Below are 10847 nucleotides of genomic sequence, written 5' to 3' on the forward strand. Positions count from 1 at the left end.
CTTTGGAGAGGTGGGAGCTGAGGTTTTCGTGGTACAGGGTTTCCTGAGTTGGACTGTTGTTTTTGGGAAAGAAAGGGCTGGGAGCTCGTGATCTCGAGGACTGTAGTGATCATCCAGTGGTCGGACCAAGGGACAGTGAGCATATAGGCTTGGAGGCGATGGTTAGGCCTTCATTTAAGAAGATTAAGTCCAGAGTGTGTCCCGCTTTGTGCGTGGGACTATTGATGATTTGTTTGAAGCCCATGTAACTAAGGGTGGAGAGTAGTGTTTCACAGTTGGGGGATTGGGATGAGGAGCGTCGACGTGTAAGTTGAAGTCTCCCAGGATTATAGCTGGGGCATGGTGTTGATGTGTTTTGCAATACGTTCAATAAGGGGAGAAGGGTCTGAATCTAGGAGCCCCGGAGGGGCGTAGATTAGACATATTTGAAGGTGTTTGGATTTGAAGACAGAGAATTCAAGTTTAGATGCTGAATTTGAAAGATGGTTAATCTTAGATCTTTCTTGGCAGCTAGGAGTAGGCGCCCCCCCCTTTTTTAGGTCTGGGGATCGAGAAAAGGTATATAACTGTGTGGGAAGTTGGTTGGTTAAAGCTGTGTCGGTGGGTTTCAGCCACGATTCTGTGATTGCCATATGTCAGGTTTGGCGTCCAGTAGATAATCGTTGATGATGGGGTTTTTTCGTGAGAGATTGGGCATTGAACAGGGTTAGTGAAAAAAGAGAGAGGCCAAGTAGTTGCGTGAGTGGAGATGTCATAATGGGAATCAGCCTCTTCTGTTGGATTGGTGTGAAAGGTGTTGGATTTAGTGCGGTTTCTGAAGAGGTTATTGATAATGGGGATGGGGAAGGTGTGCATCTTTATATAGTAGGGATAGGTAGGTTGACGTAGAGGCCCTGGAGATATCCTGTAAGCAGACGTTAGTGTAGGATACAGGCCTGTGCTGGGAGAGCCGGTGGTGTGTTGAGGGCCTGGGCCCAGATAGATGCTACTGCTGCCAATATATAGTTGCTTAAGGGATAGTGTCTGCTAACCCGGTCGCATCTAAGGTTGCACTACAGTGCTGCACGAAGGGGCGCTGGAGGGAGCTGGGTGAATGCTGGATGAAGCTGGATGTGCTGGAGGAAGCTGGATGAATGCTGGAGGAAGCTGGATGAATGCTGGGAAGCTGGGTGAATGCTGGAAAAAGATGGGATCTTAGAGAGCGTTCGTCTGCTGGCGAGCTGTTTGTGAGTTGGAAGCTGCTTGATAGTGTTGGGGATCCTTCTTCCGGAACACTTGAGTTTGAGAGGGATTCAGGATGCTAGGGGGAAGAGAGACTGTCTTATCCGCGTTCTGGAGCGCACGAAGGGGCAGGCCCCTTTGTCGCGCTCCTTAGGCGGGCTCCGGGTCACTTTGGCTGATGTCGGGTTGGTGTGGGCAGGCTTACCGCGCTCTTGTTTTGTTGTTTATTTTTTTCAGTTTTAAGCGTCTCGGTCCGGGGCGGTCCCGTTCGGGGAGGGCTCCGGTCACGATTGCCTTCCCTGCCTCAGGTCAACCTCCCCTGACCCCGACGGGTCAGCACCGAGAGTGCGGGGAGGGTCGACCTGGACAGCGAGAGAGCAGGGAGAAAAAGGGCATGTTTGTGCCGTCCTGAATGTAATCCACTCTGAAGTGGCTGAAAGGCGGAATATAAATAAAAAAAAAAAAAAAATAAAAAAATATAAAAAAAATATATAATATATAAATAAAGTTAAGCTGGTTTGAATTGGGATCAAACTGGGTAAAGGGAGGGATAAAAGAGCAGGGATGGGGGTGAGTGAGTGGGGAGGAATGAGGATAAAGGGTGAAATATTAAGGGATATGCAGAGAGGGAGAAGATGGAGGAAGGGATGAGATTATAGGGAATGAGGGAGAGATGAAGGCTGAGAGTGATATGCGAGATTAAGAGAGGGAAATGGAGAGATGCAGAGAGCAGGGGATGGGGAACTGGATGAGCAGACAGACAAGGGTAAAGAGAGCTGATAGGCAGGGTGGGAAAGAGAGAGTGCCAGGAGAAACCCCTTGGGGAGAGATTCAGAGGAAGAAGGAAAAAAAAGATGGTGAAAAGGAATATGAAAGAATAATATAGGTGTGAGAGATAATGGAAGGGGAAGTACAGTAAATATGGAGAAAGGAGGAAAGAGAAGGGGAAGAGAACTAAGAAAAGAAATCAAAGGAGACTGCTAAGATAAAAAACAGAGGAGAGACTGAGAATACTAGGAGAATAAATATACCGAGAAAGTGGGAAAAATATTTATTTTCAATGTAAATACTGGATTATGCATTTTTGAAAGCTTATTTTAAAGTTATTATATGTACATTTTAAACTTGTGTGTATATGAATTCACCCGCAGCACCACTGTAGTCGTGCAAATTCTGTCTCCTGAACTATTTAGCAATTGTCTTTGGGATATTTTTTTTTAATGTTGGGGGTCACGATGTAACTCTTTCTCTTCCTCCCCTCATTCACCTCCTGAGCTTGGGCTGCTGGAAAGGGAGATGAGGAGATAGGAGGGGGATGAATGGAAGAGAGAGAGGGATTAATGGGGAAGAGGAAAACCATTTTATGTACTGCACTGGCAACCCACTGTCAAGTTTCTGGAATCTCAATCGGAATCTGAAATGGGTATTTGGAGAGGCAGGAGAAAGAGACGGAAGGAGATGGGGTAATGGAGGCAAAGGCAGAAGAGGGAAAGTTCGAGATAGGGGAGAGGGAGAGGATTGTGGTCAAATTGAGGAAGGGGCTCAAGAAGAGATGGGGAGATAGAAGACAGTTTGGTGGGGGAGAAGGGATAAGCAAGAACTGTCTCAGGTAGGGGGGGTGAGAGGGAGACTTGGGGAGAGGGGGAGGGAAAGGCAGATTTACCACCTCAGCCAGGTAAACCCAAGCTGGCTGATCCAGGTCCTGGTTTTGCCCCGTTGTATGCATGAAGATGTTGTCCTGCTTACTATAGGGAAATCAGAACTGCAACTCCCTGCATGCAACTGGGCAAACCAGGACCTGGATCGTCTGTTCAGGTTGACCTGGTTGAGGGAACAACGCCAGGGGAGGACAGCAGCAGGAGTATGTTTCCCCGAACTAGTTTGAGAAGGTTGTGATCCACCCCCCTAAAAGAAAATCAGGCCGATGCAGTATAGTGGGCTCAGCCAAGCACATGGTTTTACATGCGCTTGGACGCTCATCCAAAACCCCTTATGCAAATAAGGGGATTAGCGTGTCCAAAACACGCATCTAAACCAGCGCATAGCTAATAGCCCTCATGCTATTAGCTATGCCTCGAGCAGGTGGCGATATTAAGTCAGAGGAACCAAAAAAAGGTGAAAAAAAAAATGTTGCTGGCGGTCAGGTTAGGAAAACTGACGCTCAATTAACAAGTATCCATTTTACTAACCCGAGGCTGTGCACAGGTTAAAAAAAACGGACGCTCGTAAAATTGAGCGTCCCTTTTCCTAACCCGCACTGACAGCCACCTCTCTCAGGCATCCGATGCCGAGGAGGTGCTAGGGATGCACAATTTCCCCTAGCGTCTCCTTTTTACCGTGGCGGACAATTTATGTATTAAATTGGGCGCCCGAGAGAGGTGGATGGGGCGCATGTTAGGAGAGCGGACGCTCAATCATGAGCTCCCATTTTACACGTGCCAATATTGCATCGGCCTGATTGGTGCAAGCTGTAGAGCTAGATGACTGCCGTGGTTGATTCAGGTTTTGAGTGGGGTAATACGCAAAACCTCTCAGGAAACGAGGGATGGGTTGCCTTTTAGTGCCCTCTGGTGGCCATATCAAAGCATGTTATTTGCAGATTCAGCATCTGCTCTCTATCTAAAGAATAGGATTATCAACAGTTGAGAGGTGTTTAAACTGCGATGGGCTGGCCTGGCTCACTACCTGTAAAATTTATATAGCTGCCACAGCCACTTCTCCTCACCTCAGGTACGGCCCAATAAATGTTGGTGAAGAAAAGTGGCTATGGCTGCTACACAAATATTTACAGGCAGTGAGCCAGGCCAGCCGATCGCAGTTCAAACACCTCTCAGGCCCCTGCCCCCGCCCCCCAGCAGCATCCTCATTATTGGGAGCCCAGGAAATCCTCAAGTGCACGTGCACAACAGAGAAGCTCATGCACGCTCGATGAGAACAGAGCAGGAGCAAGAATAGGGATGCATGGGAAGGAGGACCCATCCCAACCGGGCAGACCCAGTGCGAGGGAAGTCAAGTACAGGATAGAAACAGTGCACTGAGCCGTCAAGAATCAGGAGGACTGCAAATCCGAGTCATGGAGGATAATTGCAAGCAAGCCGTGCTGCAGTTAAGCCAGCCAGTGGCCATTCTCTGCCTGGAAAAAAAAACCATCAGGGGGTTGCAGGACAGAGAACACGAAAGTATGGGTCAGAGAGCAGAGGTGGGGATGGAAAGAGAGCAGCCCTAAGAGGAGAACAGGGCCTCTGATAGCAAGACCTGGAGAAATGGCATGGAGGGACAAAAAGATAGCTGGAGAGGAGAAAGTGAAGAGGGACTGAGTGATTAAGTGGGAGAGTGTAAATCTGCAGATTGAAGGGAGAACAGGGACTTAGATTGAGTGGGGGGGGGGGGGGGGTTAAGGGAGAGAGCAGAAGGGAGGGAGAGAGAATGGCCCAGGTGGGAGAGAAGCCTGGGAATGAGAGAGCAGGTATTTGGATTGGGGGATGGGGACAAGAGCGACAATTGGGGGATTGTGTAGGAGAGCAGAAAATGCAGGGAATGGAGAGAGGGGAGGAGAGAGGACTGGGTGATGAGATGGGGTGAGTGCATATCTTCTACTGCTCTTTCTGTGAAAGCATGCCGAAATGTTATTGTACGGGGAAGGTGTCTGATCCACAGGTTTTATTCTAGAACCCAGCAAAATCCATCTATTCTATAGATCTTACAGGAGCAAGGGGCAGATTTGCGGGAGTCGGGTATGGGGGGGTAGAGAAAACATTGAAATGCAACTGTGTTGGGTGATGGAATGAAGCATTTTACTTTGGGCAGACACCTCCTCACTATCAAACTAACAAACAAGTATGGAGGCGTATATTTAGGAAAAATAAAATGAACAAAACTACTTGTTTAAATGTCCTCAAGAATCTTTAATGATCTCAGCATCAGACAACTTATGTAGTGCTTTGGGTGTAATCCATCGCCTCTTGCCAGGTAATGAGCCTCAATGCACATTATGAGATGGTTCAAGCTGATAAAGTAATCCCAAGAAGTTTGGGGATAATTTTAAAATCAAAAAGAAACTTTATTCAGTGCGAATGTTGTCTGTAGGGAAATCATTATGCTGGTGAAAATTTTTCAAACATTTTTTGATACTGAGAATGAATAAAAGAGTGCAAACTCTGACACTGTATGAAGCCCTCTGCGAGTCAAGAGGTGATGGATTACATCCAAAGCAATACATAAATTGTCTGATGCTCAGGTCATTAACGATACTTGAGGGCATTTAAACAAGTAGTTTTGTTCATGCATGTTGATGAGCCTATTAGCTATTCGCCCAGAATACTGAAAGTAAAATGTGCATCCAAGCTCACCTTCATGGTGCATGTCCAGTTCAGCCTTATTATTATAATTACTCCCGCAGTGCAGAGTTTGCGCAGAATTCGCGTTAACTTAGAAAACACCGGGAAAAGTGTACAGAAAAGCAGAAAAAAACTGCTTTTCTGTACATCCTCCAATTTAATTTTTCTAGCGTGTAGCAGATGGACTCAGAACCAGTGGGTATAGTGTGCTCCTGATAGCAGTTGGAGATGGATCAGATTTCAATCTGACGTCGGCCCCTAGTGCATATACCCCTGCAGGAAGTGCAGCTCTTCAGTATTTTCCGTCTCCATAGCAGTTAGGGACTATCTGCACGCTCTCACAGCGTTAGAGCAAAATTTATCAGAGAAAACCCAAATTAAGAAGAAAACTTACCTCAACGACGAGCCCCGCTCTCCTGCGGTGACACCTTCGGGTCCCTCCCCCAGTCGAGAATTCCCGAGGTGATTTCCGTGGTCCCTTGGAGGTGAGCCTCGGTCCAGTGGCCGTCCTTCGGCGGGGACCTAGCCCCGATCTCGGGCGTGGCTGAGAGGCAGGGTGCATCCACGAGCGTGGCGGTGAAGGTATTTGCCTCTCCCCCCGCAGCCGGAGACCGCCCGGAACGAAACCGGGAAGCGCCGAAGACAAGGTAAGGTAGAAATCTTGTTTAAAGACTCCGGTCTCCGAAGCTTGAGGAGTCATACAGGTCACCGGCCGGTCCCAGTGCCACTGGGTTGATCCGCCCTAGCAGGGCTCGACCCGGTTAGAGCCAAGGGCTCTCCCACGTGGGAACCCTTCGAGGTGGTCGCCATATTGCCCGCATGGTCGCCGTCGCCATTTTGGCCCTGTTCGCCATCCTGACCGCCGTCTCGATCCGTGTGCATAGGGCGAGTCGTGCGCACAACGTATACCCTCAAGTGCTGCACGCACAAGTTACGCGCGCAACTCGCGCTTACTAGGCCAGGCGCATAACTGTGACTTGTGCGCACATCAGCACGCACATCCTCCACACGCGCATATCCGACGCACAAGAGATTTTACGAGTCTATATCGATGGCACCACCAGAAAAAGTGCTCAAGGTTCAGGGCCTCTGCCCAGCATGCCACATCAGAGCTGCACAACACGAAGAGGCCAACGCCCGTGTATCCAGTGCGAGGAGGCCCTGGGGGATCAAGCCCAGGGCCAGCCCATCCGGGCCTGAGTGCTAGTTCCTAGGATTTGCTAGGACCCCCCCTCAAACGGGGCCCCCCAGGGACACAGCGTCTTTAACTTGGACCCAGCGTCTATCTCTGGGTGGAATTTTAAAAGTTCTACACGCCTTCATTCACATGCAAACGGAGCTTCTGGTAATACGGCCACAGCCCTTACCAGAAGACCGCTATGCTCCAGGCCCTGCTAGGCCCAGGGTAGTGAATCCACCATCCAAGTCCCACTTACAGGGACACTGACATCACGGATGAGGAATCAGAGCCCCTGGAGGAAGGGGAACTCCCTCCGGGGACAGAGCCTCACCGGACCATGAGACGCTTCTTCACCAAGGACAAGCTTCCAGACCTGGTCACCAGAAGCCTGAAGGAACTTGCTATCCTGGGCCCAAGTGCCTCGGGGGAACCTAAGACGAACCTCTGCTAGAGGGACTTCGCCAGACTTCCCGCCATTTCCCTCTGTTACAAGCCATTCAACAGCTAATTGACCTGGAATGGACTGCTCCAGAGTCCACATTCAAAGGGGGACGGGCTATAGCAGCCATGTACCCTCTGGACCGGCGGCCAAAGACTGCTGACATGTCCAAAAGTGGATGCGATGGTCTCGAAGCGCACTACTATCCCCAGTGGAGGGAGGTGCAGCACTCAAAGATGCGCAAGACAGATGTCCTGGAATCCATCCTTAAAAACAGTCCTTTGACGTCGCCGCTAGGGTCCCTACAAATAGCGGCCTGCTGCACTGTTGTGACACGTGCCTGTCTATCACGACCAGGAGCAACATCCCTGGGGAATCCAATGAACCAAGCAGTATCATTCCTCACGGACCGCTGGCTTCCAACCTGGCCGCCGCTAGAGTAGTGTCATCAGCTGTGCAGCCAGGAGACAACTCTGGCTCCGAAGCTGGTCGGCCGACGCCTTCTTCACAAATCGAGACTCACACAGATGCCACTTCAAGGGATCCCTCCTGTTCGGCAGTGAACTAGAGAAACTGGCTGACAAGTGGGTCGAGTCCCACAGCAGCCGCGGCTACCAGAGAACAAAAGCAAGAGAAACCAGCGTCCCTTCCCCCGATCCTCCAGGGGCAGAGGTTCACAAGTGCTTCAATCCATACAGAAATAATTATCAAGATAGGCAAGCGCCTCACCTTTCAGGCAGGAACCAGTCCTTTCGGAACAAGCACAACAAAAGGGGAACCAGCTCGGGTTCCCAGGCCCCAGCCGCACCCCACAATGAGATTCAGCCGACCCATCCAAGGGAAGAAGCCATAGGGGGCAGACTAGCCCTATTCTACCACAGATGGGTCAAGATAACTTCGGACAAGTAGGTCCTAACCATAATTCGAGAGGGGTACTACCTGGATTTCCTACGAACCCCTCCGGACAAGTTCGTGGAATCCCCCTGCCACGACTCTCCAAGAGGGTGGCAGTGGAAGCTACACTGACCAGGCTACTGGCCCTTGAGGCCATAACCCCAGTACCTACACAAGAAATAAATACTGGACATTATTCCATTTATTTTATCGTCCCCAAGAAAGAGGGGACGTTCAGGGACATTCTGGACCTCAAGTAGGTCAACCGCCCACCTGAAGATTCCCCGCTTCCGCATGGGAAACTCTACGTTCTGTAATAAGAGTGATACAACCGGGAGAGTTCCTCACATCCCTGGATCTTTCGGAAGCCTACTTACAAATCCCGATCCATCAGGAACATCAGCGCTTCCTATGCTTCAAAATCATGGACCGTCACTACCAGTTCCGGGCACTACCTTTCGGGTTAACCACAGCATCCTGGACGTTCACCAAGATCATAGTGGTGGTGGTGGCAACACTGAGGAAGGAAGGAATTCTCATACACCCTTACCTAGACGATTGGCTGATCAGGGCGAAATCCCCAGAGGAAAGTCACCAGGCAACCAACAGAGTCAAAACTCTACTGGAAAGCCTTGGATGGGTGGTCAACACAAACAAGAGTTGTCTGCAGCCCTCACAGTCTCTGGAATACCTAGGAGTCCGATTCGACACCAAGGAAGACAGGGTCAGCCTGAGTCCCACAAGGAGATCAAAACTGAGGAACCTGTTACAAATCCTGCTGAGTGAACCTTGCCCCACAGCATGGGATTACCTGCAAGTTCTAGGTCTGATGGCATCCACACTGGAAGTAGTGCCATGGGCACGAGCTCACATGAGACCTCTACAGTGCTCACTTCTATTGCGCTGGAATCCACTGTCCCAGAACTACACTGTACGTCTCCAGCTTCTGGGCAGAGTTCGGACCCAACTACGCTGGTGGCTACAAGATGGCCACTTAAGCCAGGGAACGAGGCTATCCTCACCAACCTGAATCCTGCTCTCCACGGATGCCAGCCTACGAGGATGGGGAGCACACTGCGAGGAACTAACCGCCCAAGGACAGTGGAACACAGAAGAGTCAGGATGGAACATCAACCGCCTAGAAACATGGGAAGTCAGACTAGCCTGCCTATGGTTCGATCACAGACTCCGAGACATAGCGGTCAGAGTAATGTCGGACAACGCCACAACAGTGGCCTACATCAACCGTCAGGGGGGAACCAGAAGCCAACAGGTGTCTCTGGAAATAGACCCCCTAATGGCGTGGGCGGAAGTAAATCTCCAGGAGATCTCGGCCGTCCACATCGCCGGGAAAGACAACATCATGGCGGACTACCTCAGCAGAGAAAGGCTAGACCCAGGAGAATGGAAGCTGTCGACCGCAGCGTTCCAAATGATAGTGAGCCGGTGGGGAACACCAGACATGGACCTCCTGGCAAACCAGCCAACTTCAGCCGCAGGCAGGAACCTCAGAGTCCCCTGTGGCCAGATCTGTACCAGGGCATTGATCTCTTGGGACTATTATACACCTCCTCGCCGTGGCCCCTATTGGGCGCGATCATTCACAAGATACAGCTACACAGGGAACTAGTACTTCTGGTGGCCCCGGACTGGCCAAGAAGACCATGGTACGCAGACATGAGGAGACTACTGGCAGGGACCCCCCTGCCGCTGCCTCCACACAGAGACCTGCTCCAACAAGGGCCAATCCTCCACAAGGACCCAGGTCGATTCTCTCTTATGGCCTGGCCCTTGAGAGGGCTTGCCTGAGAAAGAGAGCAGATACTTGGGGGCTGTAATCGACACCCTGCTCCGAGCACGCAAGTTCTCCACATCTTTAACGTACATTAGGATTTGGAGAGTATTTGAAGCCTGGTGCGAAGACCACGACATCATACCACGCTCGGTCAAAATTTCCGCGATATTGGAATTTCTACAGAACGGACTACAGAAGGGATTGTCCCTCAACTCCATCAAGGTACAGGTGGCCGCATTGTCATGCTATGGCACCAAGAATGAGAGCGACAGCATAGCCTCTCACCCAGACGTTTCACGCTTCCTGAGGGGAGTCAAACACATCAGCCCACCCCTAAAGTGGCCGGTACCTCTTTGGAACCGCAACCTGGTCCTGGATTTTCTAGCAGGAGCCTCCTTCAGGCCCCTCCACGGACTGTCTCTCTGTCTATTGACTTTGAAGACAGCATTCCTGCTGGCAGTTTGTTCAGCCCGCTGCATTTTGGAACTACAGGCACTGTCCTGCCGTGAGCCATTCCTCAGACTCACCCTGGGAACCATCCAGCTATGCATGGTTCCTTCGTTCCTTCCCAAAGTGGTGTCACACTTCCATCTCACCCAAACCATCTCGCTACCATCGCCGGACGAGTTTAAGAATTTGGAAAAAGCTCGAAGTCTACGTCACCTCAACATCGGCAGATTTCTATCCAGATACCTGGAAGTGTCGGAACCCATACGAAAAACGAACCACCTATTCGTTCTTCACAGCGGAAACAGACAAGGGAAGCGGCCTCACGGGCAACCATAGCCCGCTGGATCAAAGAAGTCATCAAGGCGGCCTACGTAGAAGCAAACAAACCGCCGCCTCTACAAGTCAAGGCCCATTCTACTAGAGCCCAGGCAGTGTCATGGGCAGAAACCAGAATGTTGTCATCCGCCGAGATTTGCAGGGTGGCGACATGGTCCTCCATCCACACCTTCTCCAGGTTCTACCGCCTGGATA

The sequence above is a fragment of the Rhinatrema bivittatum genome, chromosome 7 (assembly GCF_901001135.1).
Source record: "Rhinatrema bivittatum chromosome 7, aRhiBiv1.1, whole genome shotgun sequence".
In the NCBI taxonomy this organism is placed as follows: domain Eukaryota; kingdom Metazoa; phylum Chordata; class Amphibia; order Gymnophiona; family Rhinatrematidae; genus Rhinatrema; species Rhinatrema bivittatum.